The sequence below is a fragment of the Macrobrachium rosenbergii genome, chromosome 12 (genome assembly GCF_040412425.1).
Source record: "Macrobrachium rosenbergii isolate ZJJX-2024 chromosome 12, ASM4041242v1, whole genome shotgun sequence".
Classification (NCBI taxonomy): Eukaryota; Metazoa; Arthropoda; class Malacostraca; order Decapoda; family Palaemonidae; genus Macrobrachium; species Macrobrachium rosenbergii.
In genome coordinates this window covers 31,968,058-31,981,703 of record NC_089752.1, presented here as the reverse complement: position 1 = coordinate 31,981,703, position 13,646 = coordinate 31,968,058, and positions in this window count along the sequence as shown.

Genomic DNA, 13,646 nt, shown 5'->3' with positions numbered 1-13,646 from the left:
TTCCAGATTTATAGTACATATTCATAATTTTTACCCATGTCTAATACATTATGGGTCATTAGCTATGACTAAATTAAGGAGACTTACTAGACTTTATGCAGTAGACACCTGTCTGGATTTCAGTAGTAGGAATGCAAATTTAGAGTAGTTGTATTTGTAGAGATCTTCATATTTACAGAGAAAAGACAGCATTTAGTAGTAGATGCCTACTAACTGCAGATTCATTTCACGGAAAAATTTAATTTCGGTGTACAGTTGATCCCTGCCTATTTGCAGTTCAGTATTCATGGATTCATCTACTTGCAGATTTTTCTGTGGAGCATAACTCCAAATTATTTGCAGAAAATATGCCTATTTGCGGATTTTTTTTGCAGAGCATATCTAAAATATTCGCTAATTATTTTAATTTTATTTTCATAACTAAATATATTTTTTATGATAAAAAAATTATTTACTAATTTTCAAATATTGGTATTAATGTAAACACAGCAAAATATCTTCTCAATATTTCATATATTTTTTCAATGGATATTTAAATATTTAGGTACAGTACTTATCTGTTGCCTGTACTTGAGAATGTACCAATGTTACCTCTATCTATTGTATATGTTAAAAGAAAACAGTAAGGCTTGGATACTGTATGAAAGAAAATGTGCGTGCCTGAATACAGGGGTAACTTGATTGGTTTTTGCCTTCGTAAGAGTGACAGTTGTAGGAGTGTTCACACAAAGCTGTAAGCCGTATATTTTTAAGGGTAATGTTGTAAGATGACTTTGAAATTATATTAAAGTGTTTTAGGGTGATAGTTTAAGGTATATTTGGTGTCTGAACTGTTAAAATAGGCAGTTATAAGTGTTGTTATTGGGGTCTCAAGTATTTGTGGATTTCAGCTATTTGTGGGCAGTTGTGGTCCCTAATCCCTGCAAATACCGGGCATCGACTGTATTTCAGTATCTTCAGCCAACTACATATGTTAAAAGTATGAAATCATAAGAGGGCCTTATGAACACCACACACTGAATATTAGAGAACATTATATGGTAGTAATTTTTTTTGTATGTTATTTGTAAACTTTAAAAAATAAATTGTCTGGTATCTCTTATCTGTAAATTTGAAAATCTGTACTGTACTGTACTTAAGAGTTTGCCATGATGACAGTTTCCAATGAATAACTCCACAAATTCTTGGTCAAGATTATCAAAATACAGTACTGTAAAGTGTATTGTTTACATTCATTGGAAATAATCATTGCAGAAGTATAGAATTTTTTCTGTTTCTGAAACATTATATCAGGTGTTTTTATGCATGTTTATTATATCTATGTAGGATCTGCATGGAAGAACAACATATCAAATTTAAGAACTGTTATGTTTTTAATGGAGATTGTATATAAAAGTGCAATTGCAGTTGTTTTATGAAATGATGGCTCTGCATAACTTTAGATGTAATGCATCATGTAAAATGAAATCCACAGATTTTAAAGTGAATTTTTCATAACTTTATAGAAATTATAGCAATGGCAGCATAAATTTACATGGACTGCATCAAGAGTGTAATATAATGGAATCCATAATTTTTAAGTTAACTTTCCCTAACTCTGTAGAAATTATATGTTAATGTTATGCATTTTACTGCCTAAATGGTTACATATTTTCTTAGTCATCCAAGCAAAACTGGCAATTTGACAACTGCCTTTCCACAAGTCCTTTGCCGGAAATCTTGATCTGTCAGACAGGCATATATTACTTAAAATGTTTAGGAGTTGAACGTTGTCACTGAAATGAACAGTGTTGTATCTTTCCCATGAGGTCTTTATGGCTAGATAGGTAGTGCAAATCAAGCGAATACAGTAGTGTCTTAACTCCATTAGTTTTAGTGGGTTTTGGGTGTCTAGTTGTAAAGAATATGATTATTAAATTTTAAATGTTTGAACTAGAATGCGTATTTAGACAAACCAGCCTACTGATAAGATAGCTGTGGGTGTCCAGTTCAAAGAATGTGCTTCCAGAGTGCTGGCATTTTTAGGGTATTGGGTAGTGGTCATTCTTTACTGCTGTTAATTTTTAGAATGTTAGACACTGAATACATGAAGCTAATATACTGTACAGCTTACATTGTTTTCAGCTTACTGAAAGCCTGTACTCATACTTTACAAAATGTGAGGCATTTCTTGGTACTTGATTTAATGAAGTGCAGTATAAAGGTTTTGCAAATAGACATGACTAGCACTGTAGTTTTTAGACACTTTCTTGAAGCATGGCATTATTTCAAATGTCTGCTGAATGGATTTTGTAAAATTTTCATGGTATGTAAAATACATACATAAAATCTTCATGAAGTCACCAAAGATATAAATGAGATATGAGGACTCCGTATATCTGATGCTAACAATTACATTCCATACATAATGCAAGGGAAGATTTCTTCCTAAATATATTAAGGTTTAATGTAAACTTTGAATAAGCTCAAATATATCTGGATACTTTTATTTTCACATGTATGTACATATGTAACAAGCACCCAATTCACTGTGCCCATTATACTTGTTTGTACATTTCTTAGCACATTTGTGATGGCTTGGGTACTTATCCTATTTATCTACATACACTACTGCACTGTAGTGCTGAGGAAGTATATTTACATTTGGTTTTTTATAAACTTTTTTAGTACTTCCTTGTCTTTTAAGTTCCTAATTCACTTATAGAATCTTTGTTGCCTAATCCAGTGATTGAGAATTTTAATCCCCATGAAGTGATAGATATCTGATGAATAGTAACAAGAAATTTGTTGCTTAGTTGCTCCAGATTACTTGCACTTACTGATCACTCAGTGAAAAAGGAAATGACTGCTTCATGTGATTCAGAATGTGAATCAAATCTTTAACTCATGGGTCAAAGCAGGGAATGGTTCGTTGTCTCACTGACATTGGTGAATGAGATTAAATGAACTGTGCTACTTGATTCCACAAATATCATCTTTGAATCAGTTTGTGGACTAGGTCATGTCACTGCTTTTGTCACAATGTAATTGCCTGAATTTAAACCCTTTACTGTATGTTGTTAGAAGCATTTGCTATATACCCACGTACGATACAATGTTCCCTTTCAGTATAAAAAGATTACAGCATACATGTTTTGCATGAAAAGATATTTGTGAACTATATTCTTTGGGCACACGTTGTTCACATTTCAGACTGCAGACTAGTACAGTACTCTATAGGATGTCAACTGAAACTCTTTAACACAAATATGTAATAGGACTGGTACTTTGTTGCTGTCCTTTACATGCACACAAAATATGACTACTTTCTTATATACATACTGTTTCTACATATTTATGTTTGTATCAGTGCAAGTATGTTTGTGAAAGTAATCATCCTCTGATTAATTTTATATTCATAATTGTTTATATTATTAAGAAGGTATTTAAACCTATTGCACACATTTACTTAAACATGCTGAGTTCTATCATTGAACTACTGTTAACCTAGAGAATGGGTTTCTCTTGTGTCTTGTAAGACATATACTGTATACTTATCTGCTACTCTACTGGAATGCAGTATTGAATTAAAAGAAGTGCTACAGTGGACACAGGAAATAGCTATCTCATCAACAGGAATTGATATTACAGCAACTAAAGCCCTGTTTTGCTGTTATGTATTTTGTATCCATATATTGTATTAAAATATATGTGCATGTCTCAGAGTATTTATTACTGGTGCCTTTGCAACATATCTAGTTACATTGTTACAATCCAGAATTGAAGAAGTATATATGGCCATGGTGTTAAGAGAAGTTCAAAATAGTTTTATCCCCATGCCTATGGTAATGCTTTTGATTAGAGCAATAGACATGCCTCATAAAAGTCTTGGCAGTAATTACTGATAAGGTAAAATAGTCATTGAATTATATACAACCCTAGGAATATAAGATCTTTAGTACTGATGCACTGTATTTATTATGTCTTCCGCCAGTATTGCATTCCAGTTTTAAAGTACGGTGTATGCCTTAGTCTTGATAAGAGTACAGGGGTCCCTGTTTTCTTACTGGCCCAGGTCTCTGCAGGTAGAGAATAAGCATGTTAAAAGTTCATGGGTTCAAATTCAGTCTGAAACTAGTTGAAGTTTGAAATGTCAGTAAAATCTCTATTGTTGAAATTTCCTTTTTACTTTCTGTGGATGCAATGTTTAGTTCCGGTTATTTAGTTGTATTTAGGCAATGAATTAATGTAAAAAAGGTTCCACAATTATGTAAATATATATAAGTCCAAAATGGTAATGTTCATTATGATAAATAAATTATTTAAAAAATTGTCCACTTTCTGTGGACTTGATCTTTAGGATATGTAGAGTAGTTTGATTTAGTTCATCAAAAAGGGAAGGAATCTAATGTTGTTAATTATTAAGAGCTTTGTATTTTTGAATGTCACCTGTGAATACAAAGCTTTGTTTGTGTTCTTAGGATTATATCTATAGGATTTTGATGGAAGCTATAAAACATTGTGTAAATTTTGACAAATACTGCATACTTAATATTTGGATTTAACATATTGTACTTTTATATAAATGTGTAACCTTTATTTCATATATCTGCTTAGTTATTTTTTATCATTAAGAAATACAATATCCCTTAGGTGTGATCAGAAGCTCAAGGTTGCCACTTTCAGTAAAGTGTGTGTTAATAATTATAATAGCCTTATTCATACTAGCCCTGCTAGCTCACTGGTTAGTGTAATGGATGTCATCTGGAGGTCTCTCTTTTTTTTTTTTTTTTTTAGGTGGCACCTGGGATAGTTAACTTCAGTGTTAGATCTGCATTGGATTGGGAGTTTGCTGCTTCAACAGGTACAGTATATTTATATTAGCATAAAGAAACCCTTTCTGGGTGGTCATAAAATGTTATCAGCTTCCGAAAGTATAGATGAACATTTAACCTAGTTTTAAATAATGTAAAGAATATCTTGAAGTTATCCGAAGGTTACTATGTTTTACTGATTGTTATTTACTCTCATAGAGTAAACTGTGTATTCTGAATTTTAATCTGAACTTCTACAGAGGTTTATCTCTCGCTCATGATGCCGTGTTCTGAATGGTTCTGTGAAAGAGTTTATTTATTTTTTAATTTATTGACTGTCATAAGTTAACACTGCCTTACACCATTCATTGAAACATAAAAGTCCAGTTTCACACACATAATGAATAATGCCATTGTATGAATTTATGCATGTGATTCGGAATAAAGTAACATAGATATTACTGCTTTTTATTTCATTCTTCTTAGTGGTACTGTACTGTACTATGAACCTGAATTTAGGAATTTTCCTCTGTATTAACTTGTACTAAGTGGCCCTTAGGATACTAAGATAGTTTCTTTTTGCGTAATTAGAAAATTAGCTGTGATTTTATATATATGGCAATTGTCTGCTTGTGCTAATGGAATACCATTGATGATAGCTGTGGTTTTAAAAGATCTTCATGTTATGAAAAGACTTGATTTTTTATTGTATATGTAGCAGAAGATATTTCTAAGTAATGAATTAGGATCGATTTCATCATCAATGCTGAAGAGAAAACTATAATCATATTATGTTTCATTAAACAAAAAATATCCTTCATCAAAATTCTGCAGGGTAAAATGGATTCAGAAAGTCTCCCGGTCTATAGAATTCTAGGTATGACAATCATCTCATTGTGACTTGGTATGTGATGGTTCTCTAAGACAAACTTTTTTGTTAGAGTCATAGGTTTGTGGAGTCTCCACCCTATATGGAAATAAGAACACTTTGATGATTTCTTAGAAATAATGACGAAGTCCAATAATCTTTGATGAAGAGTTTTGAGAAATAATCAGATAACAAAGCAGCCGATAAAATGTGCTCAAGTGAAAGCATGTTGACCTCTACTCTGAAAGAGATTCATGTAGCTGATGAAAATTTAGCAAATCAAAGCAACATAAAGACCTTGCTTCCACAAATTAAGGACAAACAATTCAAAAATGGTGTTTGTGTAGTAAGCCCAAGACAGATCAAATACAATAAATGACTTCATTTAAATGATCTTTTAATTAGTTAGAAGAAAAGGTAAACCATCAAATCCTACACTGACTTACTTTCTTCCCCTATTTTAAATACAGTTGTGGTCAATTTACAGTTACGAGAACCAATTACAAAAAAAAAAAAAGAAGCTCCCAACTTTCACCAAATTAGAAATAATAGAAAAATGTTAAAAATTATTTTAAATTCTAAAAATTTCAATTTCAATAGCAAATTATATGCAGAAACTTGCAGTCTTGATCCTGAACTAATGTAATGATATAATGATATATGAATAATGTAAATATTACAGAGAGAAAAAGAACCGAGAAGAGAACCAGTGATAGATTCATGAATAAAACGAACAGCGAGAGAATAGAATAACAACGGAACAAGACATAGAGAGAGAGAGAGAGAGAGAGAGAGAGAGAGAGAGAGAGAGAGAGAGAGAGAGAGAGAGAGAGAGAGTGAATAGCAAAACAGGATGTGTTATGCTCAGGTAGTATAACCAGGGCGTGAGTATAATCTACTGAAATCGTTGAAGGAATGATGATCGAAGCAGAAGTGTTGTGACTACATAGCCAAACACTGGCACGACACTGGCGAGAAAAAAATCAACATTGCAATTGTTAAAGAATGCCATAAACGACTCACCTGTGAAGCTTACGTGTGCAAATCTTGCCAGAAATCAAGATTTCTGGTGACGTAATTAGTTCCACCCACTAAGGTGGGGTTAATTCATCTAATTACACCCAGAGGAAGTCCTTAGATAAGTCTTCAACCAATTAACCGTCTACCAAGGGGCTGGACAGAAGCTGTTGCCCATCTATTTTAGGAGGGGCATTCAATTTTAAAAATTCTTCAAAAGGGAAGGAAGAGAAGCAGAGAACAGCAGATAGAAGCAGAGAGAGAAGGAGTCTTAGAAGAGTGAGGTCATAGGCCTCACCAGTTGTGGGTTGTTAGCCAGATTCAAGAAAGCAAGGCTCACACTTTGACTTACACTTCGAGTCATACATCGATTCACTTAACTTGTAAATAATTACTGTATATTTTACTAAGTGTTAATGAAGTGACAAAGCTGCACTGTGTCTTTCTAAAGCCTCCTGAGACTCAATGCTACTACAATAACAAAGCCAGAAACGATAAAGCAACTAAAGGAAATAATACACTTCTTTACATGGGCAATGAATAAAAGCATAACAGAAGGTGGTAAAGAAAAATAAAAAGAACTAATCATCACATAAAAAGGTGACAATAACAAAAACATAACACTAAGGGTTGAAAGCATTTTCCAAAAAAAGTGGTGTACAGACTGTCCTAGGATTTTTTGCTCAGATAAAATATTTTTTGTTTCCACAGCAGATATTTTGTGGCTCCAGTGACCAGTCTGCCAGCTGTGACTATCACACCTAAAATGGAAAAAAACATTATCTTGATATCAAGGCTTGTTGTTGTAATACACCATCAAAATGGAGCTCTTTAGTGGGTAAGAATGTCTTTGTTTTTCACACACATTTAGCAAAGCAAAGTGGCCCTGGTAAGGTGTAAAAGGAGCAGATTATATAAAATAAAAAAATAGAGAAATCAACATTGTAAAATATAAAGAGGTATCTTTACTTCAATGCTGGAGGCCATATTTTGGAAATCTGAATAAAGAAAATTTGTAAAGTCCCCGCTCAATGAGTTTTCTATGAAGAACCTCCCGTTTTCCATGGTGCCTTCACACCTGACCCTAGGTCAGGGCACTCAGCCCTATTTTTCATTATGTATTTGTACATTTATTACCTATGCATTTTTGCCCTTATATATTGTGTATGTCTCAGAGTATTTTTGTGTCTAATCTACTGTTTTCAATTGTTACGTTATCTGTATGTACCTGTCCTGTTTTGCATAGAGAATAATTGACCTCGGGTCACTTGTATGTCTTTGTACTGACGTCCGCACGCCGCTTTATAAGCGGGCTGCTTCCTCAATAAACTACCCCCACCAAAATCACTTTCATGCATCATAATAAAGTTTTCATCCAACCTACCCATCTCACAGACTCATCATCAACATAGAGTTATGGGCTGCTCTAGGAGCAAGAGCCCGTGCTGGCACAAGGCCAGCTAAATCTAAAACAACAACAACATCAATAAACTAGCACTACTTGTCTACCTGCTCTTTCTTTCGCACCCTGGAGGGCTTTGGTAAAAAAAAAAAAAAAAAAAAAAAAAAAAAAAAAAAAAAAAAAGGGGGATCAATAGAGAATGTAATAGCTGAAGTTGTTTAAAGGGCCCTAAGGAAGATGGGAAATGGAATAGCTCCTGGCCCATCCAGAATAAGAATTGATTTCATAAAAGTAACAAAGGAGTTCGTTACCCATGAGCTAACTAAAATACATAACAATCTGATAAAGGACAAAATACATTAAGTAGAGAGAGGAAAGATCCTTACTGTGAAAAATACAAAGGATAAATGGACGCACTGCAGTTTGGAAATTACAGAAGAATAAGGCTAAATAAGAATGAAAATATTCGAAAATAAAGTGGAAAAACCAACAGCCAAAGCGGTCATGATGATGATCAGGTAACTAAAGAAAAAGGTACTGTGAACAGACTGATTATACTAACTGAATTGCTGAACTTGGCCCCTGGAAACTACTTGAAGATTATAGATTTGAGCACTAAGTATTTTGTATACTCAAACATACCAATTACAAACTATGTAATTCTTTGCCCATGCAGCAATTTCATTTTCTACTCATGATGAGAGTAATCATTATTTGATTAGTAAGTTTTTATCTTGTCTAAGTATCCTCTGAATACACACTCACATTTATACTGAACATTATGTGGCCACAAGGAAACTGAACGGGCAGTGTAAGGTCTTTCACTTTTAATCTATGAAAGATCTTGACAGAGTGCAAGATCTTGCACTTTTAATCTATAGCATTTGCTGGCAAACTAAGTCTGCTTGAAAATACCTTACAGTAAAAGTGAAAGATATTGCACTCCATTGTTTCAATTTCCTGGCTATGTATTCTGTTTACATTATACACTATTATATATATATATATATATATATATATATATATATATATATATATATATATATATATATATATATACACACACACACACACACACACATATATATATATATATATATATATATATATATATATATATATAATATATGATCACGAGGAAATTGAAACGACAGTGTGCAAGATCTTTCGCCTTTATTCTAAGGTTTTTTTCAGGCAACTGAAGTTGCTTGAAAATGCCTTAAGGTAAAGATGAAAAATCATGTACACCACTGTTCAATTTCCTTGTGGCCTTATGTTCTGTATACATTTTATACTACGTTTATACATACATCCAAACACATACATATATATATATATATATATATATATATATATATATATATATATATATATATATATATATATATACATGCACACTTAAAAATGCAATATTATGCTATGAAAAGTACACAAAAAAAAAGCACTGAAGTTGAGGCTTAGTGGAATTCTTTGATGCAACCAGCTCTGCAATAAGATTCAGTGTGCAGACACAAATAAAATTTTATAAAGAAAAGTCTTGAAGCTATTGTGAAACAGATTGTCCAGTCCCTGCATCACTTCATGGTTGTATGTACAAAACTTCAAGGGAAACTCGATCACGACTCCACGAGTGGCTTTGTAAACAATCCTTGTGACGATATAAAAAAGGTTTGTTCTTGTAAGTCGTTTAAATACAATAAAGTTCACTTATTTTTTTAAAATCATAGAACTCTCTAAGAAAATTGTACACAAATGCTAGCTAAGTTTTAACGACAGGCATCTAATATTCTTGGTCTAAGATGCGTTAGTAACATATAGGTACTATGGAGCCAATTATTTTCACTAACAGTATTTACATTAGTTATCGAAAAGACTTCCGCACTACTTCGAAAAATGATGTTCAACTTAGTCAAGTTATAACGTTGCACTATGAAGTGAACTGTCCTTTGCCTTAACTAATTGTGATTACTTATTTCTCTCTCGCTCTTTATTTCAGTAAATACACGTATTTCTAAGTTTACTGATTTGTTTATCTCATTTCAATGTTAGTGTCATATGTAATTTAGCGCATTTCTGTTCATTCTGTTATTTCGTATGTGGGTCTTCTGTTCTCTGGAATGTTGCTTTTAAAGTTGCGCCATAATAATGAATGAACATGTCTAATGAAAATAAAAAAAGTAAATGCTTCCAAATCACCGCGTGCTTAGAGAAGAACAAGTAACCTCGGACTGCTGATGGAAAGAATAGAATAAAAGTTTAAATATATATAATTTATATATATATATATATATATATATATATATATATATATATATATATATATATATATATATATATAAACAAATCTTTTCTTCCTCGATATCAACCCAGCAATGAGTCTGCAACAAAGGACAGCCCAAAAGAAGACAGCCTCACGACCAGAAAGGGCAAAAGATGACGATGTGTGGTACCGCTAGAAAAGATGTTACAAAGATAGAGTTGAGAGATGTGCCCCGGAGGACCTTTTTCCCGAAGGGCGGAGGCGGTCTCCAGACGAAGACCTTGACGATCCTTGCGTAATCCTCAACTTGGTAACTTCCATCGTCGTTATCACCTTTCCTCTGTTACCTCTCGCTGGACGGCAGAGGGGCGTCGCTGTCGATTTCGTCTTCAGTGATGAAGGCCTTGACATTTGGCGCTCTGATATTTTTTTCTTGGGGACTCTCCTTCTCCATCTTGGGCGGCAGAGAGAACGGGACCGCTCAGCGTGTGCTATTTTGAGTCCGGATGATACGCTCTCGACTTCATGGATTTCCCTTAGTTCGGTTCTGTTCACCCCAAGTAGATTGTGAATGATAACATAAATATCATTACTGCAGTAACTACTACAAGGGTTATTCATAACAATAAGAACAAACGAAACGTTATTCGGCGGTTAGAGAATCATAATGACGATAGGAAGAAGAAGACCAAAAATAAGAAAACACTGTTCGACGCCCAGGGGAACGCATAACCTGTAGGAATGCCTCAACATTTTACTCCTTAAAATGTCCAGGAAAAACAAAATCCTTAAGTCACATAAAGTAATTTCAAAGGCTGTAAGACCAGTTAAAAAAAAAAAAAGTTTACAAGACCCTTTCATCACGAAACCCAAGTTAAGAAATCCAGTTTGTTAAGAATAAGTCTTTTGATTCTTGTAATTTTAAGAGGCTGGAATGCCGCGTTAGTCACGCTTTGTTTCCATTTTTCTGCCTTTCTCCTTTCCTTTCGTCTATGTATAAGATTATATCTTTATTGATTTGTTTATTCCTAATTATTTGTTATTTCCATCCATATTCTACTATACATCTCTTCTCTTCGCTCAGTTTTTCTTTTCTTGTGTGATCTGGTCTTTGTAAACTTGCTTAGCAGGTTCATGGCCTTTTAGGATTGGTTCAAGCAAATATATCTCCATTTAAAACAATAATGAATTTACCACTCATAAGGAACATATACGCGACAGTTTTATTATTGTCAAGAAAGAATTCATAATTTTCACTACATTCTAGAAACTTAAATACTTAACTCTTCTGGCGACAACATCTTTACAGAGAGGCCTTACTAATGACTTCAAAATGTCGTCAGTGTAAAAAATATTAGAATATACGGAACTTTCAATACCTTTCCTAGTGTCTTCGTCTTTGAGATAGTGCAAACCACTCATTTATAAATGTTTTTTCCTAGTGTTGCATTATTATCTTTACAAGCCAAGTAGAATGAAAAGCAACGTGAAAAGCAGCTCAGTACGAAAAGGATATTGGGAAGTGGAGAATACATAATGAAAGAGAAATTACAAAGAAAAGCAAATAGGATAAATTACAAAGAAGCGGAAATAGGCTAAATTATAAAGAAAAGTGAATTAGAATAAAAGGCAAAGAAAAAAGAACACAAATAACAAGAAATAGGGCAAATAAAAGTAAAGAAATAAGAATAATAACAAATAAGTTATAAAGTAAGTCATATCAGCCTGCTCAACACTACATAGTTCTATAGGGCATTCAGTTCCTCTAAACCTAAGGAATACAGTTCCTGTCGTATTTTGAATGTTTATGCTCGCAAGTTTGGGAGAGACTGTAATGTTACCTCAAGGAAAGCACCATACTCCTGTGTCCTAACTGGTTTGATCTTATTCGTTTATTAGCTGCTGTTCATTGAAATTTTAATTTTCAACTATCATTCTGCTTCCTTTTATGCTCTTTCTATTTCTACACAAACGACCTTTGTAAAACGCAAAAAGTAGCCAGATAACCTTACTGCTCAGTCAGTTTGACCCATAACATGTTCACAGTATAAGTAACAATAATATGACAAATCTCTTTGGGATCTGAATCGCTGACCCGTGATTTACTATATATTACAGCCTGGTAACTCGCGGGTCAGAGGTCAAAATTCCTAAAGTGGAGCTTTGTCTTATCATCTATTTCCAGAGGAGATTGCCTACTGATAATGCACTAACAATAATAGAGGGGATGAAAATTCTGACGAACTCAGTAATTATCAACCTTATCTCTGATTGGTTTTTGTGTAAAACAGACGCATCCTGATGCCCAAATTTCTTGTAGCAACAACTTCTTGCTTCTAATTGATGATAACTAACATCAGATTTGGCGAAGTTCCTTTAAGCCATAGAAAACCTCGCAGGTCCTTGTTAAGCAGAACCGAAGGGTGTCACTAAGGTGCACGCCAAAACATGCTCTTGGATTTTCACAAAAAAGTGAAAACAATGATTTAACATTGAATCATCTAACTGGAAGATGTTTTCCAACGGCTGAATGTTCGTCGATTGCATTTTCTGACAACTATGTTAATGGTTCAGACTGAAGAATCTCTATCAATGTTATATGTATCATGGAGATACAGGCTACATATAATTGTAAATTTGTACACCGTCTTAGAAATGTACACTTTGAGCTTAGAACTATGAGTTCCATAGGTTCCAATGGAAGGTGGCATATATTCCTTTCTCACCAAGTCTTCAACCTTAACAGAAATTTACTTGACGCCTTCCCAAATGACTTATATAAGACTTAAAATAACCGAATACGAAGAAATTTAAAAATGAATGAGAAAAGAGAGAAAAAAATAATTATGTGACACCCTTACGAAATGAGGTCGTAAGTCATATAATAGTAACAAGATCTGGCATTTCAATCAGCAGTGTTAAGGCATCCAAGTATACTATATGCGTTACCGATAATAAATAAGAATTAACTCATAGTGCTAAGAAACTGAATATTAATATGGAAAATGTGACAATGTAATAACAAAATATTCCGGTAATTCTTTTTATGTTGGAAAAGAAAAACCTGAGTTATAATAAAATAAGCAATCAATAAATTAAAAAAGCATTCTTTATCAAAATCGCCTTTCAGGAAAGGATAAAATAAAATGTCCTACATCTGTATTTGACTAAAAATTCGCCTTTTTTTCGCCTCTGTTTTTCCAAACAGTATTCGTTCCGTTTTCAACGGGTGTGTGCATAATAAAATCAAAACGGTCAAAATAAAAACGTATGGAAAGAAACAAACATTCACGAGGTCTTAAACGT